The sequence below is a fragment of the Camellia sinensis genome, chromosome 8 (genome assembly GCF_055761805.1).
Source record: "Camellia sinensis isolate YWXY chromosome 8, ASM5576180v1, whole genome shotgun sequence".
Lineage (NCBI taxonomy): Eukaryota > Viridiplantae > Streptophyta > Magnoliopsida > Ericales > Theaceae > Camellia > Camellia sinensis.
Genome location: NC_138968.1, coordinates 29059676 through 29077426, shown reverse-complemented (window position 1 = coordinate 29077426; position 17751 = coordinate 29059676). Strand labels below are relative to the sequence as shown.

At 45.2% G+C, this 17751-nt stretch overlaps 1 pseudogene; it reads left to right on the top strand.

Annotated features, from left to right (window-relative positions):
* The window catches only part of LOC145797653 (protein PHLOEM PROTEIN 2-LIKE A10-like), a 69934-nt pseudogene extending 53942 nt beyond the window's left edge, over positions 1-15992 (top strand).
* Positions 15993-17751: the final 1759 nt, after the last annotated feature.

Below are 17751 nucleotides of genomic sequence, written 5' to 3'. Positions count from 1 at the left end.
GGTCGTCTCTGGGCTTTGACATTCACTCCCGTCATTATTATGACCTTCGAGTTCTGTCAAAGAGGGGCAACTGTAGACATCCCATTTTTGACCGTCCTCAAGACTTGGACGTCACCATTGGAACACTTGGTGATTACCCTTGTTTGTGTTCGTCTTGAGTTCCCGGAGGTCTCGGTTGCGCGCCTTGCCTCAGGACCTCTCGACTCGACCGTGTTGTGTCTGGTTTTGCACCAAACACTTGTGTTTTGCCTTGGAGGGGTAGGGAATGCCTTGTGAGGCATCCCCACACATCATCGGCCATGGCTTGAGGCCACCGGCCAATGATTTTATGCCATCGACAATATATATTGCCGGTCGACACTCTTTGTTGCCGGTCGGCCATTTATTTTGCCAAAATGACAATTTTGAATGGCCGATCACTGTTCATCTACTTTTGGTAGATATTTTGTGCCAGCTGTGATAGCTGGCACCCACTCTGCTCCCCTTCATACACGTGTATGGAGGGATTTCTCTCTTGACAAGCTTATTTGACAAGCTTTACAAGAGAGAGCTCTATAAGAGAGAGTCTCCTCTCTTGGCATTAGGGTTAGACAACATGGTTAGAGAGCTCTGGTTTTAGGGTTAGGAATTTGTATCTATCCTATCTCTCTCTCTCTCTCTCTTGAGCTTAGTGTGTGTGTTTTGTCTTACTTTTGCTCACAAGCACCCACCATTACACCATCCCTTGGAGCTGAGGCCTCTTGAGGGTTTTTTTGGAGGTTTTGAAGCTGGTTTCAACCTAAAGAAGCTGCTGGAGCTCCATCGTTGAAGAAGGTCTTCAAGAGTAAGAAGCTTGCTCCTTTTTACCCCTTTCTTGCATTGTATTTTTGCCTACCTTACAACTGTTTTTGTGTTTTGTGTATAACATAAAAAAGTTCTGTTTTTAGGCCCTCTAAATAGTTAGTTTAGAGTGTTTTTTGGTTTGAGGGTGTTTGACCCCTCTTAAGCCTTGTAAGGCTCCATTTTGTGCCATTTTGAGTGAGCTCCGAGACCTTGGTGTTTTGGCCTCCTCACCACTAAAATCTTGAGGGATTTCAGAGGTGAGGATGGTGCCTTGAGGTCCCAAGAAGGAAAGGGCCACCCCCTCTCCTTGTTGTCCTTGAAAAGGGCCATTTTTGCCTCTTGAGGGAGCACCTAGCTTAGGCTCTTGTTGACCATGCCTTAGCTGATTTTTGTGCTTATTATGTCATAATATGCCTCTGTTTTTAGTTGGTTTTGGTACACCATGCTTGCTTAGCATACATGCCTTGTAATGCCATTTTGTTGCCTTAACATGCCTTAAGTTGTAAATCATTATTTTAGCATGTTTTAGGCTTAGCTTTGTGAAGCTTTCGTGCTTATTTTGCCATGTTTAAGGTCTGTCCTTAGCCATTTTGGTCGACCATGGCATGCATTATATAGCCCATTTGCATTTTTGGTTTGTTGGCCTTAAGTGTGTGAATGTATAGCATGCATCCTTGCCTTAATTTAGTGGGTTGGGACCATTTGCCATGTTATTTCAGTCCCTTTAACATGCTTGTATGCTTGCCTTGAATGCCTCTTTGAAGCCTTGAAAGCTTGTCTTGCATGCTCCATGTTTTGGTCATTGTGCATGCTTTTGAATTTGAGCCACTTAGATGCCATCTAGGTGTCCCTTGGGTGTTGTTTAGGTTCGTATTAGACCTATTTTAAGTCCTCTTAGCCTTGTGAGGCTTGGTTGACTTAGTCTTGGTTTAAGCCTCTTGGCTTGTCTTGGGTTTTTGGCTTTGTTTGCATGCCTTGTTTATCTTGTTTAATTGGCTTAGCACCTTTTGTAACATGATTTTCAATGCTTACCTTGCATGCCATTAGTCCATGTTATGCCTCTTTCAAGTGTGCTTAAGAGTTGCCCTTTTGTGCTTGAGTGTTAGCCCTTTAACATGTGCATGTGTGTATGTGTGTTTAGTCCTCATTTCATAGCACTTATGGCCACTGTTTTGGGCCCAATTAGAGTTGCCTAAATCATGCTTAAGTCCATCCTTTGCTTGCTTGCATGCTTACCTTGCATGTTTCTTTGCATGCTTGCATGTACATCTTGCATTCCCATGTTGCATCCTTAGCTTGCATGCCTAGGTTGCATTGCATCTAGCATGCATGTCTTGTTCCTTGATCTAGTGATAGGAATTGGGCTTTGGTTTGTTGGTTTGCATTGCATTTGACATCAAAATGTGCACACTTGGTCCCTTGGGCCATCACGCATGGAAATGCGCGATTGATGGTCTGAGAACCAAGGAGCATGTCCCTTTGACTCACTCACATGATAAGGGACATGATTGGTGCATATATGGCTTGAATTGCATTGCCATGCAAAGTTCTGTCCTCTGCTGCTGTCAAACAGGTGCTGCAGGAACTTCTTGCCGATCGACTGAATAGAGTGCCGACCGGCAATAAATCAATGGCCGATGGATTCATTGTGTGCCGATGGACACCAAATCACAGCCGGTGATGATTCGCTCCAGCCGGGGGCATTCCTTAACTTCCAGTAAGCACATCCCAAGACTTTGGCAGTCTTCAGAGGAGTATAGCAGGGAAAACAGAGGCAGCTTGCGCATGGCAGTGTACTTCCGAGCAGCATCGAGCATGCATTGCATTGGGCTCTCTTCCCGAGGCAGTTTATCTATTTTCCCTAGATTAGTTAATTTTCTTAGCTAATTAGATGGCCTGTAATATTTAATTAGCTTGTAGGTTAATTATCTGTAATATTTATTTGGTCCCTCTGAGCGAGGGCGAATTTGTAATAAGTGTGGGTGAGTGTGTGCATGTCTCCCAACCCCCACTTCTTTCTCCCTTTTACTTACCTGCTTCGATGGTTAGTAGTAGGGCATATTTAAATTAGCATACCTTGTGCTTAGCATGCGTGCATCCATACAGTTGTCTTACACGCACCAGGCTCGACGCATCATTCTAACTGCATTTGTATTTCAATTCCAAATTAAATACGTGTTAATTGTAGCATTTCACATGCCATTGTAGATTAGCCGAGCCTATCTTACTTGCATCTTGCATGCGTTACATTAGCCATTTTAACATGAACTAGGATCACGCATATTTGCTAACTAGTTTATTGTTTTGGCACGGAGTACATTGTAAGTATTTATGCTTTAGCATCTCGCATGCGTGTGAATGTTAACATAATTGCACGATTACCATGAGGCTAGCCGCTTATGTGATATAACTGCTTGAAGGCCTGTGGATGAAGGTCGAATTGTTTAAATTGGGATAATGCATTAAAACTGTGAGTTTTAAACCCACCCGACAGTGGCAAAATCATGTTTTTCTAAAAGCCCACTCGAGGGTGGCAAAACCCACATTTTAGCCTACTCCCGAGTAGCAAACTATTTCGCAAAAGAAACGTGCTATGTTTTGCTCCAATTTAGGCAATTTGGTCTATACTTGTTTGCTGTGTGCATAACATAGTAATTCTAGGCTAATAACCGGAATAAGAACACATAACGTTTTCAAAATCGGATATCACGGTTAGTAGAGGCCGATCTTTGGATCGGGCGAGAGGGGGTGCTCGTAGCTGACCTTCCCCAATCGTACCATAGCTCCCGAGCCGAGGCAACTTTGGTAATGACGGACATGTGGCCTTTGGCACCGAGTCAGGGTTTCCTAAATTCCGCTTTTAAAAAATATTTAGGTGGCGACTCTGTATCTGGCAAAGCAGTCCATGTTTGGCACTTCTTTTCTAAAAATCTATTTTCTCAAAACGATTTGCCGGATTTGGACTCTTTGGTTCAGACTAAGAACCGTGACACAAATCGAGTCTGAACTGTAGCGAGGGCCCCTCGCGGGCGCGTGCTACAAGGCCACAACTAAAGCTATCATTTAAGGGCTGAAAGCTCTCTCAACCTCTGAGCAACGAGGTATCAAACCAAGTACGAAGCACGAACCCAAAGGGATCAAGGTACTCCGTTCTCTTACCTGGTGCATCGACCAAACGCCACCAGAAGAAACAGCCACGAGCTAACCATGTCGGGCGTGAACCCACAACTTCCTAGTTATCCATTGAGCACCCTGGGGAGGGATAAAAATGAGAGAGTAAAGAATAGAGAGGTGTAAGTTGAGAGAAAAAGCGAGCCAAAGGATTTTGAGAGAAGAACCAAGCCTGAGAGTTGAGTGATGTGAGAATCACACAAATGAGAGAGGGTGGGAAACAATACCCAGAGGAACTGGCTCCTTGTGATCTGAGGTCCCCCATCTTCATTAATACGTCTGCATGTCAGGTCTTTTGTTTTGTTTACCTCAACCTTTGTTTTGAGTCTTTTCTGAGTGTGTCTCGTTGTGTTTAGGTTGTTTACCTTTTTGTCTCCGCTGTTGAGTCGTTCTCGCTATGTCCAGTTGTAGGCTCACTACCCCGGTTTTTTTTTAAAAAAAAAAAACCCTTCTTCAATTTCAAAGATTAATCGTTTTGTGATCAGAATGTTGTGCCATTCTCCACATTTATACAAAAACATGATTTGTTTCTTTCATACAACTGCAGGGTCCACCCCCGATAAGTGTGAATAGGAAAACCTGGGCCTCTTTGAAGCTTCTGGGTTTCAGATCGCATCCGAGTGTGCTTCAACTTCAGTAGATTCAACCTTCATGGTCCGTCTTCGCAGAATCGGGCTGTTTGTTCAGGATCCGCTGTGTGCAAAATGAACCAAGCGCTGTGTTATGAGCTGTATGCAGATTAATCCCCAGTAGAGTATGGGCTGGGTATTCGGAATGAGCAGTGGTTGGTATGGGTTGTTTTGTTGTTGGCTGGTTCGTTATCTGATTATTACAATGTAAGTGTTCAATCTTCAGACAACAGATCAATTTCATTTACATTGAGGTACAACATGATGCAATACGATGCCATATATGAAATGTACAAATATAACACTTTTTCAGATAAAAAGTTTGTTTCATTTCGTCATCTTTTTCGAGTACGTAGTTTTGGAAACAAAAACCTGCCTACGACAGTACAAAGGTACTCTAGCTACCAGCAAAAAGTACTAAAAGAAAGAGGAAAAGAAAAACAGCAAAAATCTGAAGCAATGTCAAAAGGGCTCTGGCCTAGGGGTCCGTCCTCGTCTTCTTCCTGGACGAAGGTCCAGGAGCATCGCCATTAGCGTCGCCATCTGAGTCTGAGCCCGAGCCGTCTCCGGTCTCCTCCTCGGACGACTCTGTCTCTGCCTCAGCCTCGGACTCATCATCATCATCAGGGATGGGTGCCCGTGAGCTACTCCCAACATGGGTGCGCCCCGTCTTGGTGCGGGGATATACTCTGCCATCTCCCCCGGCAGGAACAAAAGGTCCAGCTGGAGCACCTCCCACAGTAAGGATTTGGAAGGGAGGCTAAAAAATGCAAAAGGCAAACGCATCAGTATACTGTGAGCAGTGTATCAGTATGCTACAGAATGTAGTGTATGAATACAGTGTGTGAATACTGTGAGCAGTGTATCAATGTGCTACAGAATGCAGTGTATGAATACAATGTGTGAATAGCGTGAGCAGTGTGACAGTGCCGAATGCAAGGTACGAGTACAGTGTATAAATGCCGTAGATAGTGTTGCGAACAGTCTGTGAGCTGCAGTATGTCAAATGCCGTGAGGGCAGTGTATCCAGTGTCCTGTTGTGCATCAGATGTGTGAAATATTTTATGTATGGTTTGAGATTGCGGTCAGAGAAACATACCGGAATGCTATAAATCGCTAGAAGGTCGAGGCTCTGTTGGAGCATCCCCATCACAGAGGTAGTCAGCTCTAGGGACTGGCGAGTGTACTCAGAAGAGGCCTGCAAAAGCGCTAGAAGCATCATTGTTCTGCAGAATATCAAATGAACTGAAATAAAATGACAATACAAGATGCAGGATGAAGTAGTACATACCGGAGGTAAGTCATAGAACCCGACCAACTCATGATCAGCCGGAGGGGGTGCAATGGGAATCTGGTAAGTCGCCACGCCCCGCCCTCTGCATGTCATCATCGTGGGTAGCACTGGCCAGCTAACCCCCTGACCCCTCCGAGCTCTGCTCCTGCCACAGACTCAAGCTGTCCTTGACGTCCCTGCCCCTGCTCCCACTCCAACTGCCGGCGTCACAGACCTCTCCCTCTCAACTCGACGGCCACCACTCAGAGGCCGCATAATGTACGTCCGAACGTACTCTGAGTAGTCACCCTTGCCCCTAAAGCCCTCCGCGTCCCAGTCGATCGTGTAATCGACCATCTCCTCGGCAGTGCACCTCTCGGTGTCCCTCATGTGGGTAGGAGGTGGACCCGGAACTATCTGCTCTGGCAAGCCCAGGGTCTGGCATAGGAAACGCTCACCCAGGTACCAAGCCCGACAGACTGGGCCCTCCAGCAAAATCCTGAAACATGCAGTCATCTCTACACCAGCAAATTGATTCTGAATCATTGCAGGCAATGGAACCCAAGGCTGCCAAGTGATCTGTAATGACATGCAGTTTGTTATCTACTAATATTGAAAATATAGTGTAAAGCCAAGCCGAATAAAACTCTAAAGGTTGAACATGCTTCTGCGGGGGTGATGGTGTCAAAGTAGCGGCAGAAGAAGATAAACGTCTCCCGAGGCCTCCGCACGCACCTCACGTCAAAGCAGCGCGAGAACAAAACGACGAGAGGGGTCTCCTCGTCAGGCACTAGCGCGAGTCTCAGAAAGTAGGTGTAGACCCACAACTGCAGAGCAAATACCAGTAGGATTATCAGATAAAGCAGAATACAAAATAAAGCAGAAATTGCAGAGCCGTGTACTGTGCAGTGTATTGTGCAGAGTGCACAATGTGTGCAGTGTACAATCAGTGTAAAGCAGGGTATATGTGCGCCGTGTGTGCAGTGTACATTCAGTGTGAAGCAGACCACAATGTGTGCAGTGTACAGAGTACAAAAAATGAAAGGCAGAAACGTAAAACAGAGAAAAAGGTGTACCTCCCAAGCTCGCCAGTAACACCTGAGTAACTGCCCGCTGCAACGGGAGGCTGAGCTCATGTATCCGTATAGAGTGGCTAGAGCAGCGCCCACCCCAGTCGAAGCGTAGAATTCATGTGACATCCACTAGTGCGCTCAACAAACAGAGGGGCACGGTGTTCGCCCGATCGGCTAATATCGTCGTCCCCAACTGAAACATGAGGAAGCCGTGTGCGTACTACTCCTCCCCTACCCGAGTGGTCGGCGCTTGATCCCGAAAGTGGCTCTCGAACCACGAATATCGCACATATCCTGCCCGAGCGAGTGGCGGCTGAGTGCCAAGCAAGTGTATCTGGGCAGCGTACCACTCATCCATCTCTGTGTCGAAGGGGATCGGATCACCCCCTACCCCGATGCTGGTGAGCATCGAGAAGTCATAGAGAGTCATTGTCATGTCTCCCGTGACGGAGAGGTGGAATGAATCGGTGGTGTCCCACCACCTCTCCGCTAGAGCAGCAAGGAGAGGTCTGCTCGTAGTAAGCTGGGAGAGTCCCCTGCAGAATGCGCCGAAGTCGGCCTGATCCACGATGTGGCAAACTGTATCAGGTAGCTCCATGTACCAATCCCTGGCGGCGGCACTCCCATACCCGCAGACAGTATGGGAATCTCCCTGTTCAAAAGAAAATAGTTGCGAAGCAATATTCAATGTATAGTTTTGAAGAACAGTAAAAAGTTGATGCAAATATAGCGCGTGTGCACGTTTTCAGATTCAAACAGATATCAGGTGTCGGTGTACTCGAACTGAATTACGGCATATAACGTGTCAGTGTTTCCAAGTGGTCCAGTATAGATACAACATGAGTACGCGTTTTCAGGTTCAAGCAAACATCGGGTGCCAGTGTGCTTATAGTGAACTATGACATGCGACATGCCAGTGTGTTTGGATAGTTCAGTGACAATGCAACGTGTGTGCACGTGTTCAGATTCAAACAGACATCAAGTGCAAGTGTGTTCACAGTCAACTACCACATACAGTGTATCGATGTATCTGGGTTAACCAGTTAAAGAACAAAATCAACTATGACAGTTAAGTGTTCTACATTGCGAAAAATGAAACGGGGAAGAATATACCTCGGAAGAGCCGTATGATAGGTGTGACTCCGGCTCGCGCAGAAGGAGCTCTGATGGCACGCCACTTGTAAAACTCCGAAACTAACGAAGTCCGTCGGGAGGAAACACGTGAATCATCGGCCGGTAGGTCGCCGGATCAAACGGGCGAACGCTCAAGGGCAGGAGCTCGACCTCTGGGTCCACCTCGTGATCCAGGGGAGTCCTGCCCCGTGGAATATCATCTGCCATGTCAAAAGTGGTGTGAAGATGGCCGGAAGAGAGAAAATCGGAGGAGAATGCAAAAGGTCAACTAAAAAGTCAACCCCGAGGGGGCGAAAAATGGCCGGAAAAGGCCGGAAATGAAAAGGCACGGAAATCAAGAGAAACTCGAGGGGAACAATCCCTAAAAGGTGGAAATAGCAAAAAAAACACCAAAATAAAGAAATGTTCGGTTCAAAATGTTCAAAACGTAAAGAACTTCGCAAATTGAATGATGAAACGGGCGCGAAACGCAAGAAAACGGGAGAATGAAGGAAGAAAAATACTTTAGAGAGAGAGAGGGAAAGAAATTTCGACCAACGAAAAGTGGAAAATATAGGGCTAGAGGACCTATATTTAAAGACACGAGGCCAAAAGACCAAACTGCCCCGATTCAGGCATGTTTGGCCAGTCGGCCACACTATTGGCCGGTCGGCCAAATATTTGGCCGGTGAGATGTTTTGATGGCCGATGGATGGCCGGTGAGCCTCCTACAACCTTGTTTGGGTCATATGTATAGTTTGGGGTATTTATTTCTCAAGACAGTGGAAGACAGTGCATTTCCGAAGCTCAACCGGCCTCTGTTTTGACCTTGGGCTATGTCTTCTGTGCGTGGCACTCGAATATGTGCAAGGTGTATCCTTTTGTCTCTTTTAGGATTCGACAGTTGCCCCACATGCATTGCTTTACAACGCTTTGGTATGAACGCATGTTGAGTTATACATCATTATGCTCGCACTGTTATGCATTTTCAAATGGTCTGGCGAGACCTTAAATACGCTCGGTCTAGGAGACCTTAAATCCTCTAAAGGTGCATGTCCTTCGGTGTTTGTCGTGCCTGAATGACTTTTGGCAAGTTCACATGCATTATCATGCATTTCAAGTGATGCGCGTCGTCGCGCATTCGAGTTCATAAGCATTTCGAGCGACATGCGTCGTTACACATTCAAGATCATATGCATTGTCATGCATATCAAAAGACGTGCATTGTCATGCATTTTCATCAGCATGCGTCAACATGCATCATTTGCATTACAAAAACAAAACAAAAAAACACACAATCATGCATTATCATGCATTTTCAAAAAAAAAAAAAAAAAAGCAACATGCATTGCCATGCATTTTCCCTTTCATGCACTTTTCATGCATTTCAAAAAACAAAACCAAAACAAATAGTGCATATGTCTTGCATGCATCGTAAGTAGTGCATATGTCATGCATTCATTGTAGATAGTGCATATGTCATGCATCCCTTGTATACATTGCATATGTCATGCATTTCATTACCAATAGTACATGTGTCATGCATCACTGTAAATATCGCATCTACATCCATTCTATTGCATAATGTGTATATTGCATTATAGCTTGCATGCATTCATTACATCACCTCCATTTATGGCTTGCGCCATTCCTTGTTGAGCTTGGTCTGGTATGTGCCCATACTTTTCACGTTAAAGCATAGTTCTGCATGTGTACGCACTTTGAGGGTTGCGGCACCTTTTCTGTGTTAGGCGCGGTTTGTGTGTGTCCATGCCTTTCCTAGGCAAGATTTGGTTTGGCCTCTGTGCCTTATTCATTGAATATATTCCATTCCGGTGCATACTGCATTATAGCTTGCATGCATTCATTGCATCACCTCTATTTATGGCTTGCGCCTTTCCTTGTTGGGCTTGGTCTGGTATGTGCCCATACTTTTCACGTTAAAGCACAGTTCTGCATGTGTACGCGCCTATTCCACGCTGGTATGTTGGTTTGAGGGTTGCGGCACCTTTTCTGTGTTAGACGCGGCTTGTATGTGTCCATGCCTTTCCCAGGCGAGATTTGGTTTGGCCTGCGCGCCATATCCATTGTACATATTACATTGTAGTATAATTTTTGCATCCAGCATTAGGATCATTGGTCTTTCGTTAGCGGGTCACTTCTCCACTTATGTCATTCCACCCAATTACTTGTTCTTGTATCTGTCTACGTCACTCATAGTTCTGCATGTGTACGCGCTTTAAGGGTTGCGACACCTTTTCTATGGTAGATGGACTTTGCATCTCCATCAATCTATTTGACATTTTTGTGGTTTTGAACTGCACATGATTGGATCATGATCCAATTGCATTGCATTTGCTTTTGCATTATTGCACATAGTTTTGTATATATTGCATATCATTTTGCATGTTATGCATACTACTAACAATATTGTACCTGTTAAGTTTTCTTTCTATTTCAGGCACGATATTGTATATACGGTTCATTTGAAGCTGGTGCAACCAGACGAGCCGGACAGGTAGTGTATTCTCTGCGTGAGACGTATCGAGAATCACATGATTCTCTTACATCCTTTCTGCATTGTAGTGTAGTTGGATTTGTGTTTGCTTGCTTAAAACTGTTGCATGTTATGCTTCGTTACAGCTTTCTTTGCATGATCATAAGTTATGTTCGGCTTCTTGCATTGTCAGTTGCATTTTGCCCCTGCCCTTGGGCGCATATCTTTATTATCTTGCATGCTTTGTCTAAGTCTTCGGCCTTGTCAAAAATGGGTCGTCTCTGGGCTTTGACAGTCACTCACGTCATTATTATGACTTTCGAGTTCTGTCAAAGAGGGGCAACTGTAGACACCCCATTTTTGACCGTCCTCAAGACTTGGACGTCACCGCTTGAACACCCAGTGATCATCCTTGTTTGTGTTTCCCGGAGGTCTCAGTTACGCGCCTTGCCTCAAGATCTCTCGACTCGACTGTTTTGTGTTTGGTTTTGCACCAAACACTTGTGTTTTTCCTTGGAGGGGCAGGGAATGGCTTTTGAGCCTTCCCCACACATCACCGGCCATGGCATGAGGCCACCGGTTGTGTTTTGTTGCCACCGGCCAAATGTTTGGCCGGCCGACACTATAGATGGTCGATCGACCATCTATTTTGGCCAAATTGCATTTTTGGCTGGCCGACCACTGTTTATCTGCTTTTTCAGATATTTTTATGCCAGCTGTGATAGCTGGCATACACTCTGCTCCCCCCCATACACGTGTATGGAGGGATTTCCCTCTTGTGTAGCTTGCTTTGAACGCTTTACAAGAGGGTTTTTTTATAAGAGGGAACCTCTCCTCCCTCCTCTAGGTTAGAGAAAAAAAAACTGAGGGGAGCTTTGATATTAGGGTTTTGAGTTTGTATCTCTTCTATCTCTATATCTCTCTCTCTCTTGAGCTTAGTGTGTGTGTTTAGTCTTACTTTTGCACATAAACACCTAGTCTTACACCTTTCTTTGGTTGCTGAGGGGCCAGAGGCCTGTTCTTCGTGTTCTTGGGTGGTTTTGTGCTCAAAGAAGCATCTGGTCCACCATTTGTGAAGAGGGTCTTCAAGGGTAACAAACTTGCCTTTTTTACCCCATCTTTGCTTAGCTTTTTAACCTATCTTGCAACTATTTTTAGACTTGGTGTATAACATATAAAATTTTTGTTTTTTCCTACTCTAAATAGTTGGTTAAGAGTGTTTTGAGCTTTGAGGTTGTTTGAACCCTCTTAAGCCTTGTTAGGTTCCATTTTTGTGCATTTTTGGTGAGCTCCGGGACCATTGTGTTTGGGCCTCCTCACCACTGAAATCTTGAGGGATTTCAGTGATGAGGATGGTGCCTTGAGGTCCTAAGAAGGAGAGGGCCACCCCCCTCTCCTTGTTGTCCTTGAAAAGGACCATTTTTGCCTCATGTGTGAGCACCTAGTTTAGGTTCATGTTGACCATGCCTTAACTATTATTTGGTAGTATTTTGCCATGCAGTACCTCTATTTCATGATGGTTTGGACACACCTTGCATGCCTTGCATACATGTCTTGTAATGCCACATTTTTGCCTTAACATGCTTTAGGTCTAGACCCTTGTTCTAGCATGATTTAGGCCTAGCTCTGTGAAGCTTCTGTGCTTGTTTTAGCATGTTGAAGTTCTATTTATGGTTGCCTTGGTCGACCATGGCATGCTTAGTATAGCCTCTTTGCATTCTTGGCTTGTGAGCCTCAAGTGCATGGACCATGAGCATGCGTTACTTGCATTATTCTAGTGGTTTGGAACCATTTACCATGTTATTTCAGTCCTTATAACATTCCTATATGCTTGCGTTTGATGCTCCTTCAATGTGTTAAAAGGTTGTCGCCTTGTGCTCCATGAATGTGCCTCTTTGTATGCTTGCATATTTAGACCACCTAGATACCATCTAGGTACATCCTTAGCATCGTTTAGGTCTACATTGGACCTGTTTTAAGCCCTCTTAGCCTTATGAGGCTTTGTTGACTTAGCCATGGTTTAAGTCTCCTTGACTTGTCTCAAGTACTTGGACCAATTGCATGCCATGTTTATCTTGTTTAAATTGGTTAGGCACCATTATTAACATGTTTTCCGGAGTTTACATTACACGCTAATTATCCATGTTTAGGCTCCTTTAAGTGTGCTTAAAGGTTGCTCTTTTTTTTATGCTTAAGTGTTGGCCCATCAACATGCACATGTGTGTGTGTGTGTAAGCCCTCATTTCCAAAACATTGGCCACTGTTTTAGGCTTGTTTGGGAGCTACCTAAACTAGTTTAAGTTCACCCCATTGCATGTTGTTGCATACTAGTGTGTTGTTGCATGATTGAATGAAGTCACATGCTTGCTTGCATGCTTGAACATCCATATTGTGTCTTGCATACTTGTAGGTTGCATTGCTCCATGCCTTACATGCTTTTGTACTTAGGTTGTGTGCCTAACCTACATTACACATTGCATTGCCATGTTGCATACTAGCCTCCATACCTAGGATGCATTGTATTGGCTTGCATGCTTCACCTCTTAAGTTGATTGTGATGGAGGTTGAGCCCCCTTTGCTTGATTATGTGCATTGCATTTCATATCAAAATGCATACTTGGTTCCTTGGGCCATCATGCATGGAAATGCGCGATTGGTGGTCCGAGAATCGAGAATCATATCCCTTTGAGTCATTAATATGATAAGGGGTGTGATTGGTGCATACATTGCCTGAAATGCATTGCCATGCTATGTTCTGCCCTCTGCTGCTGTCAGAAACAGATTTTGCAGGAAGATTTGGCCTGCCGGCCATCTGCAGTGCCGATCGGCTATCCATAAGTGGCCGATGGATTAATTTGTGGCTGGTGACCATTCTCTATGGCCGGCGACCAACTCCCTCAGCCGGTGGTGTTCCACAACATTCAGGGAAACAACCCTGAGATTTGTGCAGTCTTCAGAGAAGGATAACAGTCAAAGCAGAGGCAATCTGTGCATGGCAATGGCTTTCCAAGCAGAGCCGAGCGCGCATTGCATTGGGCCCTCTTCCCGAGGCTGTTTACTGTTTTTCTTTGCTTAGTTAATTTGTTAATTAATTAAGTGGTCTATAATAATTAATTAGCTTATAGGTTAATTAATTTGTATATTCTTTTGGTCCCTCCGAGTGAGGGCGAATTTGTAATAAGTGTGCATGCGTGTGTGCATGTTTCAAACCCCCACTTCTTTCTCCCTTTTACTTACCTACTTTTGATGGTTAGTATTAGGTCATATTTAAATTAGCATACCTTATGCTATGCATGCGTGCATCCATTCATTAGTCTTGCATACACCAGGCTCGGCGCATCATGCTAACTGCATAAAGTTTTTCAAATCTAATTTGAATACATGCTATCTGTGCATTTTCGCATGTCATTCTTAGATTAGCCGAGCCTATTCTAGATTGCATTCTGTATGCATTCCATTAGCCACTTAACATGGACTTGGATCATGCACTGATTGCTAACATGTTCTTGTCTTGGCTCGGAGTACATCGTAAGTATTTTTATGCTTTAGCATCTCGCATGAGTGTGAATGTCAACATGACAGCATGCTTACCATGTGGCTAGATGCTTATGTGATATAAACTGCTTGAATGCATGTGGGTGAAGGTTGGATTGTTTGAGTTGGAACAACTTGTTGAAATCCGTGCTTTAGCCTACTTTTGAGTAGCAAATTTCAAACTGTTTTTCAAACAAACAGATATGCAATGCTTCATTCCAAATTAGGCAATCTAGTCCATATTTTTGTGTTGTGTGCATCACATAGTAATTCTAGTTAATTAACTGGAATAAGAACAAATAACGTTTTCAAAATCGAATATCATGGTTAGTAGAGGCTGATCTTCAGATCGGGCAAGAGGGGGTGCTCATAGCTGACCTTGCCCAATCGTACCCAAGTTCCCGAGCCGAGCTAACTTTGGTGATGACGGACACGTGGCCTTTGGCACCGAGTCAGGGTTTCCTAAATTCCCCCATAAAAAATATTTAGGTGGCGACTCTATATCTTGCAAAGCAGTCCATGTTTGGCACTTCTTTTCAAAAATCTGTTTCTCAAAACGATTTGCCGGATTTGGACTCTTTGGTTCAAGATTAAGAATCGTGACAATTTGAGAGTCCTGAACTGTAGTGAGCCCAATACGAACAGAATGGGATTCATCCTCCCGGGGCGTTCGGGGACGTCTACACTAGCTGAGAAGGACCAGATAAGAATGCTCGTTCGCAATCTGCAACTGAAGCTAATGCAAAAGATGATTGTCATAACCCTACCTACATTTACTGACCTTCATGGGATAGGGGTGCAGATAGAGGATGCGATGAAACAGGGTCAGATTGGCCATGAAAAGAAGCAGCCCAAAAGGGCTTTTGCACGCAGTTCAAATACGACTATGAGTAGTAACGCAGCTGCAAGGACTTTTTGATGTTGGTATCGTCACCACCACACCGAAAATAGCCACCTCTTTTACTGGCACATCTGGACCTACCCCACTCTACATGTCTAACTCTGCGGCCTTGAGGGTCCTGATCAGAAAGGGGAATCTGAAGCCCCTGGAGCCGCGCCCATTGCCTAATCCCCTCCCTCCTACACACAACCCGGCTAAGTATTGTGCCTTCTATCAGCAGCATGGTCATGATACCGACCTATGCTTTAGACTCCGTTATGAGATTCAGGATCTCATTGACAACAAAGTCATAGCGCCTCTTGAAAAGCCTAACGTCACCACCAAGCCAACCCCCTCCTCCACCCAGGCAAGTAAACCTTATCCAAACAATGGCTATCCCATACGACCCCAACATTTACATCACCCCCTCCCACCTGCCTAAGTCGGCGTTGTTCATCCTAAAAAGCACATACTTGTGCATGATGAGCACGTCCATATCCCAACCTGAACCCGTGATGGTGGCTGTGATAGAAGAAGGCATTCCTGAGGGCTTTGTGAGCTTAACTGAAGAAGAGGAATACAACCCTTGCCGTTACAGTGTGTCAACTAGTCAGGCCAAGCCAAGGGTGGAATTACCGAAGGGGTGGAATTACCGAAGGGGGTGGAGGTTAATGTAGTCCGGGAGGGCGGGCCAAGCTAGGGACTGGATGACTTAGCTAAGCTTGAGAAGGACTTCAATAATCTGTAGTTCTTTGATGAACAGGATCTGGGGGATGTGCACTTCAATTGGTTTGACCTGAATGGGTCAACAGATAATGTAGGGTGGCACAGTGATGAGCCGGATGTTGATGAGGTGTCTCAGCCTAAGCAGGAACAGTTGGAAACAAGAACGTCTACATTGGCTAGAACGGTCGACAGCAAAGGGAAGTTGCCAGGGAGCACCAGTACTAAAAAATTTTCTCAAGAATTAGGTAGCTTGTGTACAACTAATACAGAATAGGAGGCCACGTTAAAGCGGTTCAAGCAGGAAAGAACTGAGACTGATCAGAAGGCTAGAAAAGCCAAAGGCCCCACGAGGATTGATTGTGTCGTGAACACAGGAATGATTACAGTAGAACCAGATGTGTGTTTGTCAGTTGCCGAAAGAATCTGGTGGGAAGATGAGGATTTGCATCTCGCCCACACGGATGAGGATTGGGGACAGAATCTGCCAGATGATATATGGTGTGTTGAGGAAGTTGATCACATGACTCGGAGTGGGCGATACTTTAAGCCCTCACACCTGGACCAACCGGAAGCATCAGGGAAAGATAAGGAAGTTGAGAAACAGAAAGATAAACTGTTGGAGGAGGAAACTGTACTGAAGCAGCTGAAAAAGATTCAGGCAGATATCTCCATATGGGGTTTGCTCATGGCTTCACGGGTGCGTAGACAAGCAGTCCTATCAGCAATGGATAAGGCTAAGCTCTCTATTGATACAACCCCTGAGCAGTTAGTGGGACTGATTTTCCCAGGAGGCACTTCAACGACTTTGACCTTCACAAATAAGGAATTGCCGCCTGAGGGCTCTGAACACAACAAACCATTATACATCTCTGTGGAGTGTAAAGAGAAGTGGATACCAGTTGTCTTGGTTGATACCGGGTCTGAAATTAACATGTGTCCGTCGCACACGGCCCATGCTATTGGTTTGAAACCCGCAAACTTCGTACCAACGGCCTAGGTGATTCAGGCTTATGACAATACAAGTCAGGAAGTGATGGGGACAGTGCAGATCAGAACTCAGGTTGGCCCGGCACAATAGGACATTGAATTCCACGTCCTAGATGTCCTAGCCACCTTTAATTTACTTCTTGGACGGCCGTGGTTGCATCAACTGAGAGTTGTCTCTTCCACTCTGCATCAGATGTTGAAGTACCCCCATTGGAAGGGTGTAGCTATTGTTTTTGGGAACTCTTCCATACATTCGCTGCCGGAGGTCACTACACCGGTCTTGGAAATTGTACACGGCGAGGAGGATGCTTTTTGTCTGGGTTCACCTTGGCCGAGGCTCGGGTAGTACAAGATATTCTGGCTGTTGATGAGGGGTTATATGTTAGTGTACAATCCGTGTACCTTATGAATAAGCTGCAACATGTACCCAGAATGGGATTGGGAAAGAGCGGCCAGAAGGGCATCGTTGTATTGGCCGAAGTGCCATATAACCCTTATACCTTTAGTCTAGGTTACACGCCTACCAAAGAGGATTGGGTAAGATAAAGAAAAGAGATGGCAGGAAGGGCCAAGCCCAAACAAACTGGGAAGCACTATGAGTTGGTGCATAGACCAATTCAAGGAACCCTGAATGGCCACTTTGTCCGGGAGGGGGAAAATTTCCCATTCTGTGGCTTTCTTGAGCCATGGCTAAATTCTGAAAAGCGGCATTTGCCCGACTTTGAGATCTTTTTTGACCTACAGTTGTAAGGGGATGAAGTTACAGAAGAGCAGACTGACCGACCAGCTGTGGCTGAACAATGTATAGCAGATGCGTCCGATGGCATAGAACTCGAGATAAGAGCAGCGCTAGCTTGTCTCCTCTCAGATCCTTAGATCACACCAGAGAGATTGGCGGATGACTTCTCTGTTTCCATGATCGGAGATCAATCGGCTGTGGGCCCTTCTTCCAACATTTTGGATGCATCTATCGCACCTTCCCTCGTTTGGCAGTTTGATGAGGGCTTTTTGTCTAGCAATTCTGAATTAGGTAGTGAATTGGAATC